Source organism: Physeter macrocephalus, chromosome 21, assembly GCF_002837175.3.
Source record: "Physeter macrocephalus isolate SW-GA chromosome 21, ASM283717v5, whole genome shotgun sequence".
NCBI classification, from domain to species: Eukaryota; Metazoa; Chordata; class Mammalia; order Artiodactyla; family Physeteridae; genus Physeter; species Physeter macrocephalus.
This window is the reverse complement of record NC_041234.1, coordinates 93,294,139-93,299,955: the sequence shown is the minus strand read 5'-3', so window position 1 is coordinate 93,299,955 and position 5,817 is coordinate 93,294,139. Positions and strand designations below refer to the sequence as shown.

General features: G+C 47.8%; 1 non-coding gene across 1 annotated transcript; it reads left to right on the top strand.

The window, feature by feature from the left end:
* The first annotated feature begins 3,302 nt into the window (after positions 1-3,302).
* LOC112066157 (small Cajal body-specific RNA 20) lies at positions 3,303-3,451 on the top strand. The gene has a single exon (XR_002892450.1). It is a non-coding gene; the product is annotated as a small Cajal body-specific RNA 20 (non-coding RNA).
* Positions 3,452-5,817: the final 2,366 nt, after the last annotated feature.

The window sequence follows — 5,817 nt, the reverse complement described above, 5'->3', positions numbered from 1 at the left end:
AAGCATTGATGCTCTCTCATTTCTCCTGCACTTGGCCCTCCTATTCTTTTTTTTTTTTTCTTTTTCTTTTTTTTTTTTTTTTGCGATACACGGGCCTCTCACTCTTGTGGCCTCTCCCGCTGCGGAGCACAGGCTCCGGACGCGCAGGCCCAGCGGCCGTGGCTCACGGGCCCAGCCGCTCCGCGGCATGTGGGATCTTCCCGGACCGGGGCACGAACCCGTGTCCCCTGCATCGGCAGGCGGACTCTCAACCACTGCGCCACCAGGGAAGCCCTGGCCCTCCTATTCTTAAACCAGACCTACAATCAGAGCGGGAAAAGGATTGGTTTAGTATATTGAACAGTTAATGTCATAATACAAAAAGCATAGCATGCAACTTTATATGCCATTGAGATTTAAAACTGCATCAAGAGAAGCTATTTCCTTCTTGCTAAAATACCTCAGGAAAGTTACCACCACACTCCCTCCCTTCAGCTTACCCTTAGTGAGCTCCCCCTTCTGTGTGCCAAGTTCTGGCTTAGGCTTATTTTGTCTCTCTCCTCGCAATTTTAATTTTTAATTTTTTTTCTTACTTTTTGGCCGCGCCACGCGGCATCTGGGATCTTAGCTCCCCAACCAGGGATCGAACTTGTGCCCCTTGCAGTGGAAGCTCGGAGTCAACCATTGGACCGCAGGGGAAGTCCCTCTCCTCTCAATTTTAATATTCTAATGCTTTTTCCAGGTATTGGATGGAGGTTTAGCTTATGAATTGTTGTACTGTTGATACAATGCCTGGTAACAGGATAAAAATGGTCTGTATCCTGGTGGCTGATCATCAGCCATCCGGCTGCCCCCTGCCCCATCCTCACCTTGATGCGGGGGTGGATTTGGGCATGGTAAATAGTGGGCCCCATGTAAAGTCATATTGAGGGGAACGGCTCCCTATTTGAAAAGCCTGTCTTCAGTGTGAAGTAAATAATTAATAGGAAGGAACATGTTGGTTTTTTTTTTTTTGGCTGTGCTGGGTCTCAGTTGGGGTGCACGGGATCTTCATGGCGGTATGCGGTCTCCTAGTTGCGGCAGGTGGGATCTAGTTCCCCCACCAGGGATCGAACCGGGGCCCCCTGCATTGGGAGCACAGAGTCCCAGCCACTGGGCCACAAGGGAAGTCTGGAACATGTTGGATTTTTAGACAGAAGGTCTCCTTCAAGGATGTCCAAGGGGTCATTAGTCCTCTGAAATGTCTTGAGAGTTAGAAAGGTGGTCTGGCAAGGGGGGCCAGGGGGGTTGTGACTTGTCTTACTGGGACGTAAGAGTTGCTGAAGCTCTGGACACTGCGTTGATATTTTAGCCTGTAGTGTTAAGGAAAGCTGAGATCAAATCGATCCAAGTTAACAAAGACCCTCAAAAATCTTAGGCCACCCAAGAGTTTGGGGAGAAAGAGGCATACCATTGTCACCACTGTCAATGCTGCACGCTCCACCCCGCCCCACCCTCCACACCTTCCTGGGCTCAGGACCGGGTCAGCTCACTCTGCTCTGGCAACGGTCGCAGGACCTTGGACCAGAGCCTCTGGTGCCCAGCACGGTTGCGCCCTCTAGGAGCTGCTAATCAACCAGGAGATCCCCATCCCGTCCCTTATGCTTAAGGCAAGAGGGTGCAGCCTGCATTTTAGGAAGACAGCCGACAACCACGTGAGTGAGGCGTCTCTAAACGGCTCCCCCTAAATATCTGCCAACTATTAACAACTGAAAGTAAAACCTGTCCTGTGGACTCCACTGCTCCCTCAGCATCGCAGTTAATGGAATTATGTCATATTTCGTATTTGGGGATGTTTCCACTCGGCAAATTTTACATGAGACCAAGGGCCTCCTCTCTCTGTCGCCCCATTTTCCCTCTCCCATCTTAGTATTTGGGCCCTTCTGCTGCATGAATATGTAGTCCAACAAAGCCAGTGTAATAGAGCTCACTTTGGGGGGGCGGGGTTCGAGGGTACCAATGGTCTAATCTGCATAAATATAAGCAATACGCAAAGCTGGCTATCTGAGGTTCAGGCTGACACTACTTCCATATTTCCAATACCGGTTTCATAAAACAACTCCTACTGTCTTTGCAAAACAAGGGAGGGTGTCCATTAAATGTTTCTTTGGGACATTCATGCTGTAGAGTTTGGAAATAGATGAAAACATTCTCCCTTTTTCTTCATTTGTTTCTTGGTGCTCTTTTTCCCTTCAGAACTCCATGAAGAGACTACTGTGTAAACCCAGGACAAGCAAGCCACCAAAACTTCAGTTTTCCTTTTCCTCTGAGCTTGCTTTGCCTGCTTGAGAAAGCAGAGGCCTGTGCCTCCCAAGCCCTGGCCAGACCTGACCGAGAGCCCAGCCCGTGGCCTTAGGCTGCCAGCACTGCTTTCCAGACCCCACCACCAGCTCTGCAGCCCGTGTCCATCACTGCCCTCACACACGCTCTCTGCAGCAAAGCTAGTGAACCCATCCGGATTCTTCTTTGTCTCTCTTTCTTTCTTTTCTTCTTCTTTTCCCCCCAAAATAGTCCTTTGATATAACTCAGACTTTTCTATAGTCTCAAATAATCACTCCTGATCCTTTGACTCACAAACTAGTCATCACTGGAAGAGCAAAAGTATTTCACCTTACCACAGGTAAGAATCCTGCCTGAACTAAGAGTCATCCTCCACTACCAACAAATTCCACATACCCCATCTCTTCGTAACAGTACCACGAAAAGGAAGAAAAGCCTCAGGTGTTAGAAATTTCTCAAGAGACTATTCATGGATGCATTTGGTAGTCTCAAAAATTTGAACGTGGGCTTCCCTGGTGGCGCAGTGGTTGAGAGTCCGCCTGCCGATGCAGGGGACATGGGTTCGTGCCCCGGTCCGGGAAGATCCCACATGCCACGGAGCGGTTGGGCCCGTGAGCCATGGCCGCTGAGCCTGCGCGTCCGGAGCCTGTGCTCCGCAACGGGAGAGGCCACAACAGTGAGAGGCCCGCATACCACAAAAAAAAAAAAAAAATTGAACGTGTCAGGACTCCTCACGGCATACGTTACAGTCTGTATAATTCTTGCCTAACTTCCACCTTTCTCGGGTCGGTGGAACTTCGTTTGAAATTGTTGTTTTAGTTTGTTTTGTTCTTTAGACATATTTCAAAGGTTGCAAGTTGCCCTCCCGCTGCCACTATAATGCAAAACCTACTATGTTAGCAACGCTTTCAGGCTGGCCTATCAAAGAATTCCAGAAAATGAGGATTTAGGGCTGCCACTCTCTCCACTACTTTACCAAACACTTAGAAACTCCAGCAGGAGAGGGCCTCTCTCCCATGGGGCTCTGTGTGGGTGGGGGGTGAGGGGGACCTCTTCTCCTCAGCCCTTGGGCTAGAAGACCAGATCAGCCCTGGGGGATCCCTGTCGGGGCTGCCATGAGCTGGGCAGCCTTGTTTTCCTACCTCAGACATTTGTAGTTGCTGGGAGCCCCTACTTGGTCTACACCAGGCTGGGCCTTACGTGGCAGCACTGGGCACGGGGCCTCTGGCTTTCTCTCCCAGGACACTGCCAGGCTCTCATGGGCTGATCCTGGCCTAGGTTGTCCCCAGGCAAGGACGTATGCACTCCCAACAAGTGATCACCTACCGTACAGACACCCACCAGTGAGGGGGCCTCTCACCTCCTGCCCTCCTAGAGACAACTGCTTGGTCCCAGTGGATGTCACCAGGAACGGCGTCCAGGCATGGCGGCTGTTGTAGAAGGGCATCTGAGGCCACCTCAGTTGGGGGGAAGCTCACCGTTTTCCCTGCCTGGACTGACCTGGGCGCCAGCCAGGCCGCTCCGGCCCTCAGCCCCCAGCTGTGTCTCCTGCACAGGATCCCGTGCAGGATTGTGAGGCGGGGGTGGCGAGGAAGAGCCCTGAGTGGGTGCTGGAGAAGAAGGGCACCCCGGGCGTCAGGGCAAGGAAGTCAGACCTGCCCCTCAGCACACTGGCAGCAGCTCAAGCCCTGCCCTAGGCAGCGAGCTGCCTCCAGTGGGACAGCTCAGGGACCCAAAGCCCGTGAGCTGTGCCACCCAGCCCAGGCCCTCGCCTCCGGAAAGTGTTCGACATTCAAGTGCCTCCTTCATCAGCTGACAAAATGGTGTTTTACGAAAGTTCTAAAACATTCTAAAGTCCTAAAAGTATTTTCTTCGCTAACAAGAGTTCTGAGAACATCTTATTTTCTTCTAAAAGCAAGAAACCACTCCTTGTGGAAAAGATGACAAAAGAAGAGCTGCGGGAGGAGCAGACTTGGACTCTACGCTCTCCCCTCCTCATCAGCGTCAGCTTAACTAAACATACATCAGTTGCTCATCTGTTGTGTTCTCAGTGTGAGTTATCCTCTCACTCCAATGCCTGAGTATTTATATATTCACTCCTTATGCAAAGAATGTATGCTTGGTTTTAAATAATTTAACATAATTGGACTCCTTGGTGCGTTAATTTGAATAACTGCCACTTCAGACTTAACCTCAGTGTGACTCCACACAGAAGTGGTACCTAAAGGATACCAGTGTTAGAAGGAATTGAACTTGTGTGTGTGAGTGTGTGTGTAGAATTCAGAGACATATACTATATAAGTTTATATAGGTATAGTTTATACAAAGGTATATATATATATATATACACACACACACATATGTATATATATACACACACATATATATATGTTTGTATATATATGTATACACCTTTGTATAAACTATACCTATATACATATATTTGATTATGGATCTCTATCCATCTACTCAAGCACATATGAAGTCAATTCCTCAAGAACAGGTTCTTACGGGAATAAAGACGCAGACCTACTAGAGAATGGACTTGAGGACACGGGGAGGGCGAAGGGTAAGCTGGGACGAAGTGAGAGAGTGGCATGGACATATATACACTACCAAATGTACAATAGCTAGCTAGTGGGAAGCCGTCGCATAGCACAGGGAGGTCAGCTCAGTGCTTTGTGACCACCTAGAGGGGTGGGATAGGGAGGGTGGGAGGGAGGGAGACGCGAGAGGGAGGAGATATGGGCATATATGTACATGTATAACTGATTCACTTCGTTATAAAGCAGAAATTAACACACCATTGTAAAGCAATTATACTCCAATAAAAACGTTCAAATAAGTGTACAAGGCAAAAAAAAAAAAGAATAGGTTCTTAAAAGGTGTACAAACATTTTAAGTTCATTGTCTGTATGCCTTCTTCATATTCATTTGCATCAGCATTTATGTAATTGCTGCCCAGGGCTTGGGAAACCAGGCTACAAGGCCTTTTCCCCTGCACGCCATCAGCTATTGAGCTAAGTGGTGGGTATATTTACTGTTTGTGAATTTTTGGTGTCCTAGAAATTAAACTTCTACCTTTGAGTGCCAAGATAATCTAGCATGGATTCAAATTATACAAAGAGCAAGACTCTGCACACTATCTACAGTATGTGGAACATAGTACTTGTAAAAGAAATTATAGGAGAAGAAACTGAAAAAGTAGTTTTCATTATCACCCTTGGGTGTTAGACAAGGTTATAGTTCAGTTTAATTTGTTTTAGTTTTGCTTTCTTCATAATCTCCATGTAAATTACAATGATAATGTGTTACTTTTGTTCTTGAGTGTTTATGTGGGGAAGGCAAATAAGAGCTCCCACTGCACACCTGAGTCATCTTTAAGTCCACCTCTTCAAGTATGCTTCCAGATTTGTATTGAAAGTAACACCTACCTGCTTTGAACTCCCATATTATTGCTTTGTTACTCACCTGTGGCATTTGTCTTGTTCCAGAATATGTGTGACTTTAACTCATGTA